The sequence below is a fragment of the Dromiciops gliroides genome, chromosome 3 (genome assembly GCF_019393635.1).
Source record: "Dromiciops gliroides isolate mDroGli1 chromosome 3, mDroGli1.pri, whole genome shotgun sequence".
In the NCBI taxonomy this organism is placed as follows: Eukaryota; Metazoa; Chordata; class Mammalia; order Microbiotheria; family Microbiotheriidae; genus Dromiciops; species Dromiciops gliroides.
Window position 1 is genome coordinate 607,105,313 of NC_057863.1, and position 24,008 is coordinate 607,129,320.

The following is a 24,008-nucleotide window of genomic DNA, read 5'->3' on the forward strand; positions in this document are numbered from 1 at the left end:
ACTGGGAGGGAATAGAATCTCTTTCTCCTACTCAGTGGAACTATCAAAATATCTCCAAACTCTGTGAAATATTAAATACAATTAAGAACCTTTTACAATACAGAATGAGGTTGCTGATATACACTGGTCTTGGTCACTGTCTCTGTGGATTGACTGATTAGAGGTGGCCTGGAAGGAGGTTGGAGAATGAAGTCACCACCAAGAAGCAAAAGACAAATTGGTTTGATGCTCCTTTAAGAAACCATGGATGGCTTCCAAGCTCTTGGGGAGGTTCTTTGGGGCTACAGCAACCCTGTGTCACAGGGTCAGAAAAGGAGCTCTGCTACTTTCAGACACTGACATCAGGGCCCTTGGAATTGCAGAAGGGGGCCTGAGACATGGAACCTTTGGTCATTCCTGGGATTTTCCAAGGGGGTGATAACAGCTGCTACTTCATGGTAGAGAGATGGCAATCAGGGAGCTTGAAATGTACTACAGCCCACTTTGACTCTAGGGTCACATCCACACTCCCTGTTGTGGAGGGGTGGGGGAAAGGAAATGTCAGACCTGAGGACTGGGGGAAGCTTGCTTTGAGTAAAGAATCTCCACAGTCTGGGGCCTTAGGGCTGGAGGAAGGCCTGGGCTCTGAGCAGGCCCTCTCTCAGGAATTCTTCATAGATCTCTGGAGCTTTGAAGGATATAGGGGAATAGAAAGCTAAGACTCTTTTTTTCTCCCGATGCTGTTCAGGAATCTTGAACAGGAACTTGTTAGCATGGATGTTGTTGATCTGGAAGAAGGGCCAGAAGTGGGAGAGTTAGACACAGTGACTCTGCCAGCACCACAGGGCCTAGTTTCCAAATCTCAGCTGCTCTGAGGAAGTGACTAATTCAGTTCCATGCTTTTGGGTGTCCCTGACCAATGGGATGGGAAGGAATTGAGAGCTGCTGGCCAGAGCTCACTGCAAAGCGTCCCCTTCTTCTAGCTTTTCCTCATTCAGTTGGAGTGCATGTGCTCCCAGAGTAATTTCCCTAAAACCTCGCTGACAACAGGTTTTCCCCCTGCTCAAATACCCTCAATGGCAGCACAATATGTCTGACCTCCTTTCCTTAATGTGGTAGAGTTACAACCACACTGCATTCACTGATTGGGTTTTCAGCCTTCTCTCTAACACACTGATTAGCTTTGTTACTGTGGATAATTCACTTAATGTCTCTTGAGCATCTGTTCCCTAAAGCACTTTGCAACCCTTAAAGAGTCATAAAATATACCCATCACTATGATCCCACCCAACTTGTCTACTGTTAACAATCCATCCATACCAGGCCCAGTCTTCATGGTCATTCCCACTTTGGCTCATGCTATGCCTGTTGTCTGGATCATTATCCCTCAACTTCTTCACTTATGAAAATCCTACCTATTCTTAAAGGCCTAATTCAAAGTCTTACTGCATATACAAGGCAGCATTCTTTTATACAATAATAGGTACTAGAGCAAATTCTCCTTGGGGGATAGAGTGGTCACTGCTGAGTCAGCAGAGGTTAGGGGAAGGTGGCTTGGGATGAGGCACAAACCACTGTCCCGTTGGGTAGGCAGACCAGTGACTCCACAGGGAACGTGTATTTCTCCAGTTGCAGTTTAGCCAGCTTCTTGTAGAATTCATTCTCTTCTTTCTGACAGGAAGTCACAGTTGGAGAGGGGCCTGTGGTCCCAGTTCTTGGACTTGAGGCACCTCCATAAAATTCCCCCAGAAGCCCAGCTCCCTCCCATTCTATTTACCAATATCTCTTGTAGATCCCCAAAAAGGGACCACGTGCTAATGAACTTCTCATTGAGGAGGGCAAGAACTGATGAATTTTTCAGGACAATTTCCCGAAGAGTGTGCCCTGAACCTGTTCAGGGGAGAGTAGGATGTTATTTAGGGAAATGGCTTGAAATAACAGTAGTCTGTAATATTGGGAGACAGTTATGATACAAGCCTCCCTTTTGGGACCCAGCATAGAAACCCTTTACTTGGCCTTATTCTCATTTTTTTTTTTTGCGGCAATTGGGGTTAAGTGACTTGCCCAGGGTCACACAGCTAGTAAGTGTCAAGTGTCTGAGGCTGGATTTGAACTCAGGTCCTCCTGACTCCAGGGCTGGTGCTCTATTGACTGTGCCACCTAGCTGTCCCCTTCTTCTCATTTTGACCAGGGAATTCCCCATACCTCCATCCAGGGGGTCTGGTATGAAACCTTCCCTCACCCCTAATTCTACCAGGAATTGTCCAGGATTCCTCACCTCAGCAAGACTGGTCATCCAGGGCTCCCCACAGAATGACTGAGTGTATCAGCTTGTTTTCAGCTCTAGCTCTGTCGAAAGCTTTGGTAAATGGTAAGTATTGTACCTGGGAGACAGCCAGCATAGAGGGAAAGGCTGAGGTCCCCTTGGATGCAGGGGTGGGGAGTGGTGGCACTTGACCCTCTAGGGATGGGGGGCAGGGAGGGCAGGGAGAGGCAAAAACCACCCTTCACCTCACAAGGATTCTGTCTGTTTGGCTAAATCTCCACTCCCTTCCCTGGGGAAGCTGCCACAGAGCTCTGAAAGGCAAGTAAGTCATTAGGAACTCCTGGTAGGGTCAGATTCCATGGTGGGAGAAACACTATGAACTTCTTAGTCTGTTATTTAAGGCCTTGCACAATCTGATTCCAATCTTTCATTCATATTACATTCCTTTTTATTTCAGACACACTGGATATCTGTGAGTCACGTTGCTATTGCCTGAACTCAGTATTCTGTCTTCTGCCTCTATCTGTTTGTATAAGCTGTGCTTCAAGCCCCATCTCTACCTCTGGCAATCTTTGTGGCTCACCTCAAGTGTCATCTCCTCTGTGGCATCTTTCCTGGACCCCCCAGTGGTCAATGTTCTCTTCCTTCTCAAATTATCTTGTATTTACTTAACTGTGACCATGTTGTGCCTCCCAGTGCAATGTAAGCTCCTGGAGGGCAGGGACTGCTTCATTTTTGTCTTTTGATCTCCAGTACCCATCACAATGCCTTCCTCATAGTGGGCACTCAAAACTATTTGTTGAATTGAATGGAGCCATAAGGACCTTAGCTTCCCATCCTAAACCTCCTCCCATAACAGTGTTGTCCTCTTTCCAAGAACTCCTTCCTTCTAGCCTGGGAGCACCAAGAGCTGGAAAGGGCTGCCTTGGGAGCTATAGCTGATTACTCTCTTTGAAACCCCCTCACCTTCTTGAACTCATACATTGTCCTCTCCAGCTTCTGGGCAGCTTCCTCCCTGCTCAGCTCCTGCTGCCACAGAATATCCTCTGTTTCCAGCTGGACAGCCTCCTCTAAGGGCAGGCAGCTGTCAATTTCATTGTTCTTCTCATCCTGGATCACAGATGGCACTGAAGGGCCAGAGGCCTCTAGCTCCATCTGGGAAGGAAAGGGCAGTGAGAGCTTAGCCATCCCAAGGAAGTCATGGTTCTTTGTCTCTGAACTGAGTTCAGAATTCAGTTGCCATGTGATGGGTTAAGTTTAGAAATTCAGTTCTCTTGCTAATCACTATTTTATTCTGCTCAAGTAATTCTGCTAACCTAGGAGGATGGTTTGTCACATAGGAGTTGGGCCTAACATATTTCTTTCACCATTATCCATCAAGTAAGTCTTGTTTGCTGTCCAAGTAAGTCTGGGCCCTTATCTTTGGCTGATTCAAAGGTGCACTCAAATAATGAACACTTCTGAGTCTCAAGAGTGAATGAGGTGCTTGTGACTAGCCCCTCATCACAAATAGCCAGTCAATTATGTTGCCATTAATTCCATGATGTCACCTACCCTTTTCTATTCTTTGTTTTTATACTCCTTCAAACCTATAAAAGGGGAGCTGTCTTTTTACCTTGGGTTTCTTTTTTTAAACAATTAATTTATATATTTTAATATTTCTGAATTACATGTAAAGATACTTTTTGAGTTCCAAATTTTTCTCCCACCCTCCCTTCTCTCCCCCCTCCCAAAGCCAGTAAGAAACTTGATATAGGTTATATATTACAATCATGTTAAACATATTTCCACATTACTCAGAACCAAAGGAAAAAAATGCAAGAAAAAATAAACAAGAACAATAACAAAAAAGCAACAACAAAAATTAAAGTAGTATGCTTTTGTCTGCATTCAGACTCCATAGTTCTTTTTCTGATTGTGGAGAGCATTTTCCATCATGTCTTTTGCCATTGTGTTAGATCATTGCATTGCTGAGAAGAGCCCAGTCCATCACAGTTGATTATCACAAAATGTTGTTGATACTGTGTACAATGTTCTCTTGGTTCTACTCATTTCACTCAGCATCAATTCATGTAAGTCTTTCCAGGTTTTCTGAAATACCTTATCATTTCTTATAGCGCAATAGCATTCCATTACATTCACATATCACAACTTGTTCAACCATTCCCCAATTTCCAATTCTTTGCTACCACAGAAGAGTAGCTATAAATATTTTTGTACATGTTGGTCCTTTTCTCTTTTCCATGATCTCTTTGGGTCAAAGTGTATGCACAGTTTTAAAGCCTTTTGGGCATGGTTCCAAATTGCTCTCCAGAATGGTTGGATCAGTTCACAGCTCTATCAATAGTGCATTAACTGTTCCAATTTTCCCACATCTTCTCCAATATTTGTCATTCTCCTTTTTTTGTCTTATTAGCCAATCTGATAGGTGTAAGGTGGTACCTCAGAGTAGTTTAAATTTGCATTTTTCTAATCAGTAGTGATTGCGAATGTTTTTTCCTATTTGCCTGGGGTTTCTTTTTTAAAAATTAAATTAAATTTATTTTTTTCCCCTGGGGTTTCTTGAAGGATACTGAGGCAGGTATTGTTCCCTCTTATTCTTAGGTTAGTAGCCATGATAATAAAATGTTATCTTGTTCAGAGAAATATACCTCAGTTTACCTTTTTGTTAAATTTCACTTGTGACACCATGTATTAGTGCATAAAGCCCTCAGCAATATTAAATGCATCTTTTCTTAATCCTAATATGTAATATAAAGCCTTTGAATTATAGATTAAAAATTGGAAACAAAAGAACTTAATTCTAAAGAATGGTTTAATTGAAGGAGAGAGAAATCATAGAAACAATCAATAATTTTGTTAAAGATCATGATCATTAAACAACATACTAAAATTTGTGGGATTCGGCCAAAGTAGTACTTAGGGGAAAATCTGTATCTCTAAATTCTTACATGAACAAAAGAGAGAGCACATCAATGAATTAGGCATGGACCTAGAAAAACAACAAATTAACCTCTCTCCCCACCCCCAAATTAAACACCAAAACAGAAATCTTGAAAATAAAATGAGAGATTAATACAAATGAAAGTAAAAAAAAAACCCATTGTACTAATAAATAGAACTACGAACTTTCAAAAACCTAATAAAATAGATATGCCATTTGTGAATTTGATTTAAAAAAGGAAAAAAGAAAACTAAGTTACTAGTATCAAAAATGAAAAGGGTGAATTCACAAACCAATGAAGAAGAAAAAAGCAATTATTAGCAGCTATTTTGCCCAATTACACATCAAAAAAACTGACAATATAAATCAATCAAATAGATGACTATTTAAAGAAATATAAATTGCCTAGATTAACAGAAGAGGAAATAGAATACTTAAATAACCTTAATTTAGAAAAAGAAATTAAAAATTAAAAGCCATAAGTGAATTATCAAAGAAAAAAAAATTCAGGACCAGATGGATGTACAAGTAAATTCTACCAAACATTTAAAGAACAATTAATTCCAATACTCTGTAAATTGTTGGACAAATAGGTAAAGAAGGCCTACCACATTCTTCTGTGAGACAAATATGCTTTCAATTCCTAACTCAGGGATAGTCAAAACAAATAAAGAAAATTGTAGAGAAATTTCCCTAATGAATATTGATGGAAAAACTTAAATAAAATATTAGATTACAGTAAAATATTATAAAGATTATATACAATGACCAGGTTAGACTTATACAGAGAATTTAGGTAGGGTTAGTTCAATATTAGGAAAACTATAAGCATAATTGACCACATTAATAAGAAAAATATCAAAAATCATATGACTATGATTGAATATATGTAGAAAAAGCTTTTGACAAAATAAAATACCTATTCTTGTTAAAAACACTAGAAAGAATAGAAATAAATGGAATTTTCCTTAAAATGATAAGTAGTATCTATCTAAAATCAAGAGTAAGCATTATCTGTAAAGGGATAAGCTAGAAACTTTTCTAGTAAGATAAAGGGTAAAACAAAGATTTCCATTATCACCATTACTATTCAGTTTTATTTTGCTAGAAAATTCTAGGTATAGAGGTAAGAAAAGAAAATTGAAGGAAGAAGCACAGGCAATAAGGAAACAAAATGACCACTTCTTGCAGATAATACGATCGTTGACTTAGAGAATCCTAGAGCGTCAACTGAAAAACTAAATAAGTAACAACTTCAGCAAAATTACAGAATATATAATAAACCCAAGCAAATCATCAGCATTTCTGTATATTACCAATAAAATCAAGGAGGAAGAGATAGAAAAAGAAATTTCATTTAAAATAATTATGAGTAATATAAAATACTGGGGAGTCAACCTGCTTAGAGAGATATATAGCAACTATACAAACACAATTACAAAATACTCTTTACACAAATGAAGATAAATTTAAATAACTGAAAAAATATTACTTGCTCATAAATAGGCTGAGTTAACATAATAAAAATGACAATACTACCTAAATAAGTTTATTTACTCCCATACCAAACTATTAAGAAAATTAAAATTATTCTATATTGTTTAATAATTGATTCTATTCTTTAATTGACCCTATTTTATATTACTGCCCCATTTTGTGTAATTGCTCAGTCCATATTTCTCTGACTCTGAGTCAGCTTTTCCTCTGAGTTACCTTAAAGTTACAAGCTAACTTGTTATCATGTTCAAAAAGGTACATTGTCCATCCTTGCTGTATTTGTAAAATTTTTATCATCCTAACAAATTCTTCTAGGCACCATGAAGTCTGCTAACTCAAGTTTACAAACAAGGCCTGCAAGATGCTGATGGGTCCCACATGTGCCAATTAAAACTATGGGACATAGTTTTTGGGTAATTTAACCATTTTTATTAATAGGCCAGCAGGTTGTTAATAAAAGGATGGTCAAAGGACAGCTTGCTCAGACCAAAGAGAAAAACAGTGGTAGATTCATAGTTTATATATCCTTCTAACTGTAGGAAGTCCATCACAGCAATCAAATCTAATTGATTAACAGCAATGAAATCTAATTGGTTGACATGATTGGAGGTGTATTGTATTAAAATTAAATCTGGGGAAATGTGACTTAGGTCACTTAAATCTTGGTAGAAAAAAAAGACATCAGAAAAAGAATGCAGACCCCACCTAAGCTGATTGAAGCACCATAATTTCAACTTGGTGTGCTTTGGTGCCGGCTAAATCTCATCAGTAAAGTCCTTCAGAAAAAAACCTGAAGGACTTAGAAAAAAGAGTGGGGGCACTGAATCTTCCCAATATATCAATTATTAATAATTATTTCTCATACATAAACCAATTAGTATTCCTTAATTGTTAAGGCAAAGGTGTTAGCCTACTTTTTTTTTAATTAAACATTTTTATTTATAGTTTTAGGTTCCAATTTTTATCCTTCCTTCCTTCCCCCCCCCTCCTTCCCCGAGGCGGTAAGCAATCAGATATAGGTTATGTATGTATGATTATGTAAAACATTACATGTATCTTTGTGTCCCAAACTCCTAGCACATATTAGGCACTTAATCTGGCAGCCAGCTAGTACAGGGGATAAGGCCTTGGATTTGGAGTCAGGAATTACCATATTAGTAATTTTGTATAAGAAAACTTGGATAAAAGAAAAATAATGGAAGAATGTGAAAAATAGCATTCTTCAGTCTATGTTCCACCAACATCAGTTCTTTCTTTTTTTCTTTTCTTTTCTTTTTTTTTGGTGAGGCAATTGGGGTTAAGTGACTTGCTCAGGGTCACACAACTAGTAAGTGTCAAGTGTCTGAGGCCGGATTTGAACTCAGGTCCTCCTGACTCCAGGGCAGGTGCTCTATCCACTGCGACACCAAGCTGCCCCAATATCAGTTCTTTCTTTGGCGGTGGATAGTATGTTTCATCAATAGTCCTTTGGGATTGTCTTGGATCATTGTATTATTGAGATAGTTAAGTCTTTCATAGTTCTTCATCAAACAATATTGCTGTCTCTGTGCAAAGTGTTCTCTTGCTTCTACTCACTTCACTATACATCAGTTCATACAAATCTTTCTGGGCCTTTCTGAAATCATCCTACTTGTCTTTTCTTCTAGCACTATAATATTATATCGCCATTATATACTACAGCTTGTTTAGCCATTGCCCAATTGATGGGCATTCCTTTGATTTTCAATTCTTAGCTACCACGAAAAAGCTGCTATAAATATTTTTGTACAAAGAGATCTTTTTCTCTTTTGGGGGATGTCTTTGGGATATAAAAGCAGTGGTATTGCTGGATCAAAGGTTAGCCCACTTTAAAAAAAAATAACCAATCCTGTTGTCCCCCCTCCCCACAATACTGTCTACCTTGTAAACAATTGTATTGTTTTATCAACCTACTCAACTCTGTATTTGCTAAAATTATATTAAGATTGGTAAATCCTATAGGGGGATCTTTGGTTATTGAGGGAGGCCATTGATCCAATTTATTGGTTATTGCTAGCCTAACTAATAGATTGGTCATTCTCATACCATTCTCTCCCAGTTTTTATAATTTTCAAATGTAACATGAGCAAAGAATTACTTCATAGAGTTAGAAAAAGTAACAACAAAATTAATTTGGGGGAATAAAATGTCAAGAATATCAAGGGAATCGGGGAAGCTAGGTGGCGCAGTGGATAGAGCACCGGCCCTGGATTCAGGAGTACCTGAGTTCAAATCCGACCTCAGACACTTAACACTTACTAGCTGTGTGACCCTGGGCAAGTCACTTAACCCCAATTGCCTCACTAAAAAAAAAAAAATTTAAAAAAATATCAAGGGAATCAATGAAAAAAGGAATCTTTTTTTTTTTTTGTGAGGCAATTGGGGTTAAGTGACTTGCCCAGGGTCACACAGCTAGTAAGTGTTAAGTGTCTGAGTCTAGATTTGAACTCAGGTCCTCCTGAATCCAGGGCTAGTGCTCTATCCACTGCGCCACCTAGCTGCCCCAGGAATCATTTTTAGTAGTACCAAATCTAAAACTATATTTCAAAGTTGTAATTATTTTAGTAATTTGGTACTGAGTAGGAAATAGGTCGATCAGTGGAATATATTAGTTAAACAATTTTCAGAAGCCAATGAACACATTAACCTGATGAATCCAAAGATCCCAGATATTGGGGGCAAGACCTCATGATTCAACAAAATAGTTTGGAGAACTGGAAAAGTATTATGGCAGAACCTATGTATGGATTGATATTTCACAGTGTTTACCAAGATAAGTTCCAAATGGGTACATTATTTATACATAAAGGGTAACATCACAAATAAATTAGTGGAATGTGGAAAAAATTACCTGTCAGATCTATGGAAAGGGGAAGAGTTCATGACCAAATAAAGAATAGAGAAATTCACTGGAGGATAAATAGGCAATTTTGATTATCTAAAATTTGTACAAACAAAACCAATGCAGCTAAAATTAGAAGAAAAGTCAGAAATTTGGGGGGAAACATCATTGAAGTGAGTCTCTCTGATAAACATTTCATTTTTAAGAAATATAGGAAGGGGCAGCTAGGTGGTGCAGTGGATAAAGCACTGGCCCTGGATTCAGGAGGACCTGAGTTCAAATGTGGCCTCAGACACTTGACACTTACTAGCTGTGTGACCCTGGACAAGTCACAACCCTCATTGTCCCGGAAAAAAAAATAAAGAAGAAGAAGAAAGATTATACAGGAAACTGAAATACATTTAAAAAGAAAAAGAGCCATTCCCCTATTGATAAATTGTTAAGGGATAAGGAGTTTTCAGTGTTAAAAAAATCCAAGCGAGGGGCAGCTAGGTGGCACAGTGGATAGAGTACCGGCCCTGGAGTCAGGAGTACTTGAGTTCGAATCCGGCCTCAGACCCTTAACACTTACTAGCTGTGTGACCCTAGGCAAGTCACTTAACCCCAATTGCCTCACTAAAAAAAAACATACAAGCAAGCGACATTCATATGAAAAAATGCTTTAAATCACTAATATAGAAAGAAACACAAATTAAAACAATTCACATAAATAAGATGGCTAATTTTTTTTTTAAAGGAAAATAGTAAATCCTGGAGGTGCTGTGGGAAAATAGGTGTACTAATGCATTATTGGCAGAGTTGTGAACTAGTCCAAACATTGTGATAAGAAATTTGAAACTATGCTAAAAAGTCATTAAACTGTGCATACCCTTTGTCCCAGTGATTCATCTACTAGTTCTATAACTCAAAGAAATAAAAGATCATGGGAAAGTATCCTATATGTACAAGAATATTTATAAGCAACTTTTTGTAATAGAAAAGAATTAGAAATTGAAGGGATGCCCATTCGTTGGGGAATAGCTTGAATAAATATAATATATGAATGTGGTATAAAACAATGAAAGGGTGGGTTTCAGAAAAATCTAAGAATTGCATGATCTGATGTGAAGTGAAGAGAGCAGAAAAAGAAGAAAAATATTTGCAATAACAATAATTGTAAAGACAAGCAATTTTTGGAAGACTCAAGAATTCTTATCAACCTAATGACCATCCACAATGTCCAAAGGACATATGTTGGGGCAGCTAGGTGGGTGCAGTGGAATAGGAGCACCAGCCCGGAGTCAGGAGGACCTGAGTTTCAAATCTGGCCCTCAGACGCTTAACACCTACTAGCTGTTGACCCTGGGCAAATTACTTAACCCCCAATTGCCTCACTAAAAAAAAAACAAAACAAAACAAAGGACATATGTTGAATATGCTAGAGAGCTGATGGACTCAGAGTGTAGACTGAAGCTATATTTTTTCTCTTTTTTTTCTTTATATTGTTATTTTTTAGGAACATGGATAACATGGGAATTTGTTTTGCATGACTACATATATTTGTTATAAGTTTTTGTTTTTCTTGTCTTTTAAGTAGGCGAAAGAGTGGGAGGGAGGAGAATGAATCAAAAATGAATCAAAGCTTTCAATACTTCAAAGTTTTCTGATTTCTTTAGTGTGATTACTCCCTCCAGTCTGGTGATGAGCATCTCTAAACTTGGCTAGGTTAGTTCTCAGACAATAGCCAGTCTGTATTCCTGCCTAGACCTGAAATCTTTCTAGTAAGACTTGTCAGAGCCTGTACTTTGCTGACAGCCTTAGTAAGCACCAGTTTTCCCTATGCCATAATCAGAAGATGGCTTCAAGGGTAGAATTATAATGCGGACATTTCATATATTGCAGAAAGTTTTGTATAATTGCATTTGACTCATAAAAAGTTCATATCACATTGGCAATGGACTTAATATCCCCCTTTGCCCCCCGCCTTTTTACAGATGGAAGAAACGAGACACTCAAGTTGTGACTTGCCCGCAAATTCACCTGGCAAACAGGCAATTCAAACTTAGAACTTCTGACTCCTTTTGTTCCAAAGCCCTTCCGGAGCTCTTTCTGGTTTGGCAATGGGGGTAAGAAAGGAGGGAAGGGTCCTGAGCTGCGGCAGTTGAGTATGCAGGAAAGTTAAAGCCAGAGTGACATGAACATATGTTGGTCACTGTCCAAAGCTCTTATTTCTCAGGGGTCTTTTGAAGTCCTACTACTGAGACATGGCATAGTGGAACCTGGAGTAATTAATGATTGAATGTTGCATTGTTGTGTCTGTTCACTTCCCACAATCTAGGATTCTCTTATTTGTTTATATGTTGTATCCACCTGGTGTAATGAATCTTTGTGTCCCAAACCTCCCAGCACATATTAGGCACTTAATCTGGTAGCCAGCTAGTACAGGGGATAAGGCCCTGAACTTGGAGTCAGGAAGACCTGAGTATTGAATCCGCATCTCAGACACTGAGTAGCTAAGTGAGCTTGGGCAAGACACTTCCGTCTCAGCTTCACCTTAATTTCTGCAGCTGTTAAGTGAGGGTAATAATGGCACTTACCTTCCTAGTGTTACTGAGGATCAAATGAAATCAACATATGAAAAGCACTAAAGTGCTATGTAATCTTAGCTGTTGTTGTTGTTAATAAAAACAAATGCTTTTTAGGTTGGATATTTAAGATCACTGTAACCTTCAACAAGAGGTCTGACTCTCTCATGGGCTCAATTATCATGAGATTTAGTCATGTCCAAGGTACCAAGGTTGGTATCTCTCCCTGAAGAGGTGGGATAAGAGCTGCTCATAGTCATAACCATCTGACGAGCAGAAAGCACTTCACACACATTGCCTCATTTCATTCTCACAAAAGCTCTGGGAGGCAGATGCTGCAAAAATATCACCCCCAGTTTCCTGATTGAATACTGGGGCTCTTCAGCATGACTGAGGGACTTGTCCAATGACAGTTTGCAAATGACAGGACTTGAGCCCCATGACTTCTTTGGACTTTCACTACCGTGACCCATGGCAGGCTCTATTCTACCAATGAGCCAAGAAATCTCTGACTTGGAGGCGAGCCTAGTGACTCCTGTTAGAGAAACTTTGGAGGCTGCATGGTATTTCATGGAAAAGTGTGCTGTCCTTGGAGTTCAAAGACTTAGGTTTTGGGTTCCAGCTCTGTGGCCCAAGAGTTCTTTGATCTGGGACAACTCCCTTGACCTCACCTTTGGGCCTTAGTTCCCACACTGCTAAATATGTCAGGTTTGGGACTAGGTGATTCCAATGAGTCTTCTTCCAGATCAGATACTGTGGTTCTGCAGTTCTCAGAGAGTGGAGGAACCACCATCACTACAGTAATGATTTGCCAGTGGACCAGGCTTCTTTTTTTCCTCTTTTTTGAATAATAAATATTTTATTTATACTTTTGGCTTCCAATTTTTATCTCTCTTTTCCTCCCTCCCCTCTCCCCTTCCTAAGGCAGCAAACATCAAATATGGGTGATAAATGTATGACTATATAAATATTAGACCAGGCTTCTTCTAATATGGAAGAGTGGGAAGAGGATTGCTTCTCAGAGCAGCTGGGGGGGGTGGGGTGGGTCCTGACTCCTCTTACTTGTTGTGTCTATGGGAGAGCCACTTAACCCCTCTGTCAGTTTCCTCTTCTCTACATGGAGATACTACATTTGAATTACCCACTTCATATGGACTGTAGTGGGGAAAGCCCTTTGCAGACCTCAGGGTTATAGAAAACACAGCTCTTATCATTATTCTTGGTAATTATTAATATAGGGACATCCTAGTAAATATTCAGCTGCTCTTACACAGGGTGAGCTTGTGGAGTCCTATCCTTGGGCTTTGACACTCACTCGCTAGCCATAAAGGGAAAGATGGCAGGGATGTCATTACTCACCCTCCTGTCCTGGTCATACTAGGCCTGAGGTTGCAATCATCCTGGGGAAGCCCTCACTAGAAGTTAGGATGGGAATATAATGGTAGGAGACCAGTGGGAAAACTATAGTCATGCCTGGTTCAAGTGAAAGATATGAGGATAGAGTCAGACATACCTGAGGGAGATAACCGTGATCCACATTTTGGATTCCTAAGGGACCCGTACAACCACTGCATACCCACGTTCAGAGACCTGATGGGAGAAGTGATATATGGGGAAAGGGCTGTATATAGAGGATAGGCAGTGATGGGCCTGATGCATTCACTCAGTGGGGCCAGAGATAACATTAGGAATATTTTCATTGGGGCAAAAAATAATTAAAGAGGGAGGCAGGGAAGGTGACTAGTGGTGGCTTTGAGGACAAGTTGGGAGAAAGGATGGAATTTTCCTTGCCCTATCCATAGTGTGGGTGAGGCTCTTCTTCCCACTCTTTCATATTAACTTCTCTGTTTCCTTACAACTCTGAATGGGAAAAGAGTTGAAGGTGATAGCTAGGGAATACTATTATCTGGAAGAATAGCTACTAGGAGTTAAGGAAGCACAGCTCTCTGCGTCTTTTTTACCCTGGGGGTCCCAGTGTAATGTAATTTATTCATCTGGGGAGGCTTCCTCTTGGTATTCCAGGTGACTGGCTCTGGGACAGGAAAAAGGGGAACTGAAAGGGGATGTTGACAACAGTTTTTCCCCCAACCCCTCCCCCAGCCATAGAGGACCCAAACTTCACTAAAGGGGTTTGTGATTGAAGGGGCTCTCTCTTCCATGATCTCACTACCACAGGATCCTACCTTTCATTGGGTACAAAGAGCTTGAACTCCTGGACATGACTGCTATCTTTGGAGAAGACAATGTGTCCAGTGAACTGGCTTGAGGAGAACCAGAAAGGGGTAGTGGAGTTGTTGGTTCAGTTGGAATTCAGCATGGATCCTGGTGGTCAGAAAAAGAAAAGAGTAGGGAGCAAGGAGTGCTTATCTCTGGACTGGAGGATGGGAATACTAATACTTGCAAGAATTTTCTAAGTCTGTTTCTTTATCTGTAAAATAAGTTTGACTGAACTTTAACTCCAAGACCTTTACAGACCTGTCCAACTCTAAATGTCTGATTCCTGTGACCACTGGGCTCCAGCCAGCATCCAGACAGGCTTTAATAAAGCAGTGTAAGAAAAGGGGAGTAGAGAAGCCTGAAGAGCTAGAGTGGAGAGATCATAAAAGGAGGGAGAATCCAATGGAGCACTGTGTAGAAATGGAAAACAAGATGTGCAAGGTGGGATGTGGAGGCAGGGAGTCAGGGAGGGAGAGAGAGAGAGAAAGACAGACAGACAGACAGAGAGGAGTTACCTCCACCTACTGGTAAAAAGAAGGCATTGAATACTTCACTTCCAGTCAGCTCACGAGACAGCTGGATGACCTTGTTGTTTGTCCTTCATTCTCCGAAGAGCCCTATGACACTGGGGAGGTGATGTCATGACTTGCAACAAATTGGATTTAAGTGAGGAAGGGCTGTACAATGTCAACCAGCCTCACTCTGGTTTCTGGAGCCATCTGGGTCAGTGTCCGTCCAATCCGTCCATGCCATCCGTCCATCCATCCATCCCATCCATCCATCCATCCATCCATCCATCCATCCATCCATCCATCCATCCATCCATCCATCCATCCATCTATTCTATCTATCTATCTATCTATCTATCTATCTATCTATCTATCTTATCTATCTGCTGAGCAAGCACATTTACAGGTCTCTTCCAGGACCCACGAAGCCTAGGATATGTTTATATATCAGGACAACTAGAGATGATCCCAGATCCAGTGGAGACCTTGGCCCTTTAAGCTAAGACCTCTCACAGGTTTGTTTGCCTGATGCAACACTAATTCAGTGCTATGTCTAGTTGGAACACATTTGGTCTTCAGGCAGCAGGGGTCAGCCAGTGAGTGTTGTAAGAGATAACCCACAGATTTCCTCAGGGCCAATCACTTCCACTCAGTCTCTCAAAAGAGCCAATGACAAGGGGCAAAATAGACAGTTCTTGCACTCTCTCAACCTCTCTATCAGCTCGGCACTTCTGGGGTAATATGAGCAGCAAAAGGAAGAGATTCCTTTTCAGAAGACTGATTGACCAAAGCTACTTTCTCCAAGGTCACCAATGGTCTGTTTATTGGTAAACTAATGACTTCTCTTCTTCCAGACCTCTCTAACCACCTAATACTGTGCCCACTCCTTCCTCCTTGATACTCTTTTCCTTCCTAGGTTTTTGTGATACCATTCTATTGGGCTGACTGACTGCCTCCTTTTCATTTCCTTTGCAAGATAATTGCCCATGTCCACATGCTACCCCTTAGGAGCGGGTACACCCCATGTCTCTTTTCTAGGCCCACTTTTTTCTATGTTCCTTTTTATTATCTCAATTCCTAATGATTATCTCTATTCAATGACTCTTGAATCTTTCAAATGAGTTCCAGGTCTTTATCACCATCTTCTTGTTAGACATTTCTACCTGGGTGTTCCATGGGCATCTCAAACTTAATATGCCCAAAGTAGAACTCAGTGTTATCTTTTCTCTTAAACCCATCTCTCCTCCAAATTTTCCCATTGTTGTTGGAGAAACCACCATCCTTGCAATCAGTGGGGTTTGAAACACCCAGTAGTGATCCTTGACTCTTCACCCCCACCCCCAATCTCATCAATTTCTGAGCACTGTCAATATTATTTCCACATAACCAACAACATACACATCCTTTTCTCCACTCACATGACCACCACCTCAGCTGGAGCCTTTATCACCTCTTGCCTTCACCACTGTATTAGCTTTATTGGTCTCTCTGCCTCCAACCTCATTAGTCCATTCTTTATATAGCTACTCCACTGATATTTGTAAGGCACAGATCCGATCATGCCACTGTTGTGGTCACAAGAAACTTCTTCAGTGACTATTGTTTCTAGGATAAAATACTATCACTTTTCTATTTGGCACCTTAAAAGCCCTCTACTTGCTGGCTCCCACTTGTGTTTCTAGGCTGATTTACACATTAATTACCCTCCTATACTTTACAACAGGCAGCTAGGTGGCACAGTAGATAGAACACTAGCCCTGAAGTTGGGACGACCTGAGTCCAAATCTCACTTCAGACATTTACTAGCTGTGTGACCCCAGGAGGGAGGTTACTTAACTTCAATGGCCTTACAACATCCAGGGTCATCTCTAGTCGAACTGCTATGTATCTTGCCACTGGAACCTGTGAGTGAGATTTTCCCCACCCCTTAGTTATAAGAGATTTTAATATAGTTATAAGTGATTTAATTATGATAACAATCAGCATATTAACTGAAAATTGTGATTTATTATATTTAGATATCTTATTTTAGTTGTATTTATAGATTGAGTTCTTTTTGTTCTAATTAATAATGTCAGATGATACTTTCCAATGTTAAGCATTAAGTAATATCAGAGGACGCTATAGTCAGCAATAATATATTTCAGAAATCAAGAGTGATATGCTTGACTTGAGGGGGTCATGCAGCTCATGAGTGATGTGCTCGACTAGAAGTGGGTCATGCAGCAGAATTATGACTCTGTTGCCACAAGAAGACTGATAAGATTATGGAAAATGCTGACATTTGTCATGTAGGCAGTTTCCATATTTCCTAAGAAGATGACTTAGAATTAGATTCTTCTAAAAATTAGTATGGTATATGAGCATTTAAGCTCTGTTGAGGTATAAAAAATCCTGTTGAGTCCTTAGCTCGAGATCTTTCAGGTCCAACCCCTGACTGACCGGCTTTATTGTGAGATAGGCCCTCTCCCAACAAACCTATTTTCTAGGGCTTGGAGACTGCTGTTTCTTTTCCTTCATCAGACTTAGAAATTTTTCTCGACAATCCTGAGGGCTCTGAAGGAGAGAGTTAGGCTGGTGACTGCACAGCCCTCCTTCACTTAAATGCAATTCACTGCAAGTTATGACATCACCCAAATGTCATGGTCTTCTTTGAGAACAAGGACAAACAACAATACTCCACATTGCAACCAAAGTGACCTTGTTGATATTGCCAGTAAACTACATTCTAGTTTTTTAATTTCTAGTCCTTGTTCAAGCTCTTATACCTGGAATGCTTTTCCCTCCTCACCATCACCTGATTGAAACTCCTAACATAACCTCCAAAGAAGGGATATGAGAGGACAGCCCTACTCTGCTCCTTTGCAGTTAGTGATGGAGATCCACACACAGGTGTGATAATGTTGTACCTATTTTTCAGATGTTTTAGATGTATGAAGCAGTTTACTGATTCTTTTCTCTTGTTTAAAATACTTGTTATAGGGGCTGGCTCTCTGGCAGGGAATGGGGAGGGATACTAGGAGAAGGTTTTGTCATATAAAAATGTCAATAAAGCTTATTTTTAAAGAGATAGTTCAAGGGTTACTTTCTACAAGAAGTATTTTCCTGATTCCCTCAGTTATTAATGCTGCTCCCTAAAAATATTTTGTGGAAATTTTGTATATGTTTTGTATTAATTGTTTATGCCTTGTTTCTGTCTCCCCCTCTGACATTGCCACCCCCTGGAGAATGTTAAGCATCTTGAGGTAAGGGATTGTGTCATTTTTGAATTTGTAATGCAGCATTTAGCACAGTGCCTAGAATTAATGTTTGTTGAACTGAAGGGGTCTGCATGATCTCCAAAAGGGATAATCAATCCATGATAACTGAAGCTAATAACTGCTTTGCCTCCTCTAACTATTCTGGTTCCCTGTCTCACAATGCTGTAATGTTACCTCTTTTCTGCATACTTGCTCAGGAAAGCCAGAGGTAAGATGCTCTCACCTGAAAGCCACAGTGTAGTAGGAGTCACTGATGGCCTGTGAGGCAGGCCACTGCACCCTGGGGGCCAAAGCGGGTCTTCACAAAGGGCCTTGGGTGGGAACATGCTCAGCAGTCTGTGGATAATGACCTGTGGGAGGTAAGAGCCTAGCTTACCTGGACCCCTTCTCTGGGGTTTGACAAGAGGAAGTGACCACAAGGACACATTTGTATTAGGTGGTGAGGAATTTGTTCCCCCTTTCCCCATTCCAATGGAAGACTTTGATATTCATTTCTTCCTTGATCTTTGAGCTGAGGAAACCATCGTGTGAAGCCTAGAAGGCACTAAATCCCTTAGAATTGTTGAAGAAACTGAGCTCAGGAGAAGATCTCAGGAATGGGCAAGGAGGGAGACTATTCTGATGCTAAGCCCACCCCCAATTGAAGGTATAAAACTTGATCCTGGGACACGCTGGGACAATATATGGATAATATCAGGCCTGGGTAATAATAGGATGGGCATCTCAGCTAAGAAGGATTCAGATCTAGTCTACTAATTCAAGGCTGGGGAAAGTGAGCATTGAATCATTAGACCAAACTTGAGGCAAATAGGTTAGTTGGTGGGCCTGGGTAATTGATGATCTATTTCCAAGCTCCAGAAAAACAATGAGCATAGGACTTAGTCCCCAGGCAGGGGCTAGAGTCCTTCCTTACCTCCTTGCCTTTGGGAGGTGGTGGATAGAAGCGGTTGTCAGGGAGGTATGCACATGTCCTTATTAATCATCATGTCTGGAATGATCCACCAGGGCTCACCCAGCTCCATGTCATTCCTTGGGGGCAGGAAAGCTTTGAATTGGCTGACAGAGAACACGCTGGATGATAATGCAGGGGCTGTCCAATTTTTTAGGCCAGACAGGATAATGGCAGAAAATCTGAAGGAAAAGGGCAACATCAGGGAGAAGATTGTGAGCCAGGATCCAGCTGAGGTCAGAAATTTGAGGAGGTTGTGCTGAATGGAGGTACAGAGACACATGTTCTGCAGACCATAGATCCACATTGAAAGAAATGAGGGACTGGAGGAGACCCCACTTCTTTCTTGTTTAGCTGGTTTGAGACACCTGATACCCTCTGGCATGATGCCACTTGATCAGATTAGGGCAGTAGCACATATCACTTCATGCCTGGTCTATTGTCAATAGCTTGCTGGTTGGTCTCCCTGCTTCAGTCTCTCTCCACTCTAGTCCATCCTGCGTTCAGCTGTCAGATTCCTATTCCTAAAGAACAGATCTGACCATAACACTGCACCCCTCCTATTCTGCTCTGCCCCTCTCCCCATTTAAACCCCAGTGGCTCCCTGTTACCTCCAGGATCAGATATAAAATCTGCTGTTTGGCTTTTAAAGCTCTTTGTGACCTTCCTACCTTTCTAGTCTTCTTGCTCCTCACTCCCTTCCACATAATCTAAGATCCAGTGACAGTGGCTCCCTGTTCCTGGAGTACAGGATCTTCCTATTCTGGATTGTCCCCTCCCATGCCTAGAACTATCTCTCTCCTCCTGCCCCACTCCTGGTTTCCCTGGCTTTCTTCAAGATTGAGCAAAAAAGTGTCTCCTGCATGACTTCCCCAGTCCTCCTTACTCTTAGCACCCCCTCTCTGACATCATCTCCAATTTATCCTGTCTGTATTTTGTTTGTACCTAATTCTTTGTGTTTTCTTCCCCATGAGAATGGGAGCTCCTTGAAAACAAGTTCTGGATATTTTTTTGGGGGTGGGACTTAGGGGGATGGGGAGCTTTTCTCTGCATCTGCAGCACCTTGGCACAGGACCAGGCACAAAGGTGGGTGCTTAATAAATGCTTGTTGACTTGACATAGAATGTGCTTTGTAAACCTTGAAGTGCTGTATGCTTTGCACCTATTATTAATATCTGTAAGGAGACAGCAGTTCTATTCTTCACCACCAAGGCATCAGTGTTGAACAAAGGAGCTAGGGCTGGCTGGACCTGGCCCCTTTTGGTCTTGCCCCAAATTGATGTGCGTGGAAACCATGGGGGCAGACTGGAAGCTCATAGGAGTGCCTCAACTCCATACAGGCCCTTTGCAGTTTGGCCAAGTGGAGTTTCTGGGATGATATGAAGGTATACAAACTACCAGGCAGGGAGGGGTATGACAAGAGAGCAAAGCATTTTCTAATCCTAAATCACAAAGGGCCCTGGGTTCAGGGAGCAGCAGCCCAACAAGAGAAAAACCAGTCCCAAGGTCTGCCTTCATCTTAGCTTGCTGGTTCTTGCTGGCCACAATAGCCCTGGGTCAGTCTTGGTCTAAAACAATTGAGCCCTCCCCCTGGATTCAAACTTGGCTCTGCTAACTCCCAACCCAAGTACTCTTTCCATTATCCTATAAATATGAAGAAGATGTGAATCCATCCAATTTACTATAATAAAATATTGAAAGGGAGAAATTAGATGAGATAGAAACAAAATGCTAGAGAAGGGAGGCCCTGGGGTTACTGAAATCTTGGAGGAAGTGCCATTTTAGTGCTTTCTGAAAGAATGGCTAGGATTTCAATTGGGACATTCTTTGCAAAGAGAAGAGCATCAGCAAAGGCATAATGAGGAATGTCTAGTGTTTGGGGTCATGGGAATACCATGACGAGGTGGAAGACTCTGCTATTTACTAATTGTGGGACCATGGGCAAGTCCCAATTTCTCTTTGTCTAGGACTTCTCAGCTGTGAAATGGGGTTAATACAAGCACCTAAAGGATCAAATAACAAAGGGGCTTTTCAAATCTTGAAGTTAGCTATTCTTATCATATGGGTGTCTGTTATTGTTGGTGGTCATCTAGTTTACTGGAATGTAGACTATATGAAGGAGACTTGTTAGTGATAGAGTTGCAAAGGTAGATTGGGACAACTTGACATTTAGTTCATTACTATCTTGTATTGCCAATTATCTTTCCCAGTGGGTATCCTGTCTGCAACTTGGTATTCCCCACAGTGGAAGAGAGACAAGCATAAGGTTACATACCACTCCCAGCGGAAGAGCAGATCATTAACACGAGTAAGGGCTCAGGAGAGGTTTATTGTTGAGGAAGAGGAGGAGGCAGAGCACCAAACCCTCACCAACCCATCTCATGATACCTGTTCTAGTCACATCCTAACACATACCAGCCTCCCTATCACTCTTTTGCTTTTTTGGGGGGGAATTGTACTGAGTCTTGGGGGTAGGTTCCCCTTATAGGTGTGCCTTTCCCTTCTGTCATAGGACCCGGAGCAGAAGGTGAAATGTCCTGCAGTTTATAGTCAAACCTCTCAACCCAGACCTCAAATAGCAAAGTCACTCCCTCCTCATCCTTCATCCTTCCAAAGAGAAAGAGATGCCCCTCTGCTGTTTTTGTTTTGCCGTTTTCCACTTTGGATTTTGGAGAAAATTTTCCTTTTTCTTTTTTTTTTTTTTTTTGTGGTGGATTTGATTTTTAGAAAACTGCCCCAAATCAGTTGGATGATCAAACTGAGTATTGCTTTTTTGGGCAAAAAACTTGGTATGATTACATTGTAAACAATGGATATTCCAAAACAAAACAAAACAATGGATATTCTTTTGCGATTTTTACACTGGTTTTTAAAGGTTCTTCCTAAAGAAGAGTCCAGAAATGTTCGAGCAATTGAAACATTGCTAGAGTATGTGACAATGTGCCATCCCATCTTTGCTCAACTATTTACATAGGTACTTGGCTGATCCATGTCCCTTGGTTTTGGGGCCTCCAGACACTTCTCTCTAACTCTTCCCCACTGACCAAAGCAAGGAGCCCCCTGTGCTGAGCACAAGAGCCTGGTCCCCTTCTGGTCACTTGCTTGCTAGTTAATTACCCCCAATTTAACAGAGGTGGCAGATCCCTGAACACAAGGGACAGTAATTGTCCATACTCTTCTGGTCAGGAAGCCCAGGGAACTCTTTTTTGTGAGATTATAAGTGCTGTAAACTCAGGACATTCTGTGTGGCCCACAGTGTCCTTGTCTGGCCCTTAATCCAGGGCCTCTTGGGCCTGAATTCTCACCTTTCATCCCTGCTAACTTTTCTAGCTTGTATCCCTGCCTCCACATTCCAAGTCCCTCTACCCCACCCTCACTCACCTCTTTGAAACCATTTTTACTGTTTGACATGGTATCTAGTAGCAGAGGCTGGAATCGAGCTACTATAGTCAGCTTCTCCTCCTTGAGAGAGGAACTCTCCTCTCTCATCAATTCCTCATCCTCAAAGTCAGTGATAGGCTTTACCACTATAGGAAATAAATATATTAATAATCTGTTCTGTTCCTGGAGGAGCTATATGGACTTGTGCAAATCACTGCCCCTCTGTTTCTCAGGAAAACACTGGTACCAGATGACAAAGAATTTCTAATTCCTTATCTTTCAGCTTGGGGAGGAATCATTATTAATTGAGAGATGGGGGTGGGGGGAGACAGAGAGACAGAGACAGAAACAGAGAGACAGAGAGACCAAGAGAGAGAGAGAGAGAGAGACAGAGACAGAGACAGAGACAGAGACAGAGACAGCAGTCTTGGAAAGAACACTAGACTGGGCATCAGGAAGGCCGGGTCTAGGCCTGGCCCCTTCCTTTCCTTTCACCCTAGCTCTGCCACTACCTCTCAGCATCTCCGCAATGGGCTTGAACTCCTCAGGGCTGATGTACATGTCTCTATTCACATCCAAAGCTGAGAAGAAGAACATGATCTTCTCAGGTGTCAGGGCTGCCTCCTGTTTCAGAGCGAGGACGAAGGTGAGAGGTGCTCGGCCCCCCTTCCCCGCCCCCATCCTGACGCTGCCAGGGTCCTCGGAATGACATCCCGACTGGGTCACGGGCACTGAACCAGCACGGGGCCCGGGGGACCTCTGTCCAGCCGCTGGACAGTCAGGAAGCAGGGCAGGTCAGGGGCCACGGACCTACGCCCTCTCGGGCACCCAAGAGCAGGACAATCTAGTGGAGCCCGTGCCCTCCTGGGGGTTGGGGTGGACAGCAGAAGCTCCTCCTAGAACGAGCCCTCCCCTGCTCCCCCAGCCTCCCCCACCCTCTGGGGCTGGGGCGCGGTGGGGCAGGGGGCGCGGTCCCCTCCCCTCTCTCCCGGTGTCCCGCCCCCATCCCTGAGGCCGGGCCTGACCCGCCGAGCCGCCTCCCTGAAGCCCACGTAGCCCCGGGCGGCGACGGCCAGGAGCGCCCCCAGCACGGCCCCCAGCAGCGCCAGGTCCCGGGGGCGGCGGCGTTGGCGGGGCGGGCTGCCCGGGGGCTGCGGGGGTAGGCGGGGCTCGCTGGGTCGGAGATTCCCGGGAAGGTTCATGATGGGCGGCCGCGGCTTCGGCTCCTCCTCCTCAGCGGCTCCCTGATCCAACCGCTACCCAACGGCCGAGGGCGGGGCTGAAGACTGACTGACGGACGGGTGGGGCGGGACCTGGGATTGACTGACTGCTGCGGAGGGCCAGTGCCGGAGACTGAGTGAGTGCCAGCCAGCGAGAAGGCGGGGCCGGGCTCAGACTGACAACTTCGGGAGGCGGGGCCGGAATGAAGTGATTGACACCTGGTGGATGGACCAACTGGGGAGACTTCCCGCTGCGGCCGGGGCAGGACACTCAATGAAATTGTGGGGAAGGATGGAGAAGGACCAGAGCCGACTAACAGCTTCGGGAGCCAAATAGCTGTCATGGGATGTAGAGGGGCGGG

The 24,008-nt window shown here is 42.2% G+C and overlaps 1 pseudogene; it reads right to left on the reverse strand.

The window, feature by feature from the left end:
* Positions 1-599: 599 nt before the first annotated feature.
* LOC122750438 lies at positions 600-23,628 on the reverse strand (annotated as a pseudogene).
* Positions 23,629-24,008: the final 380 nt, after the last annotated feature.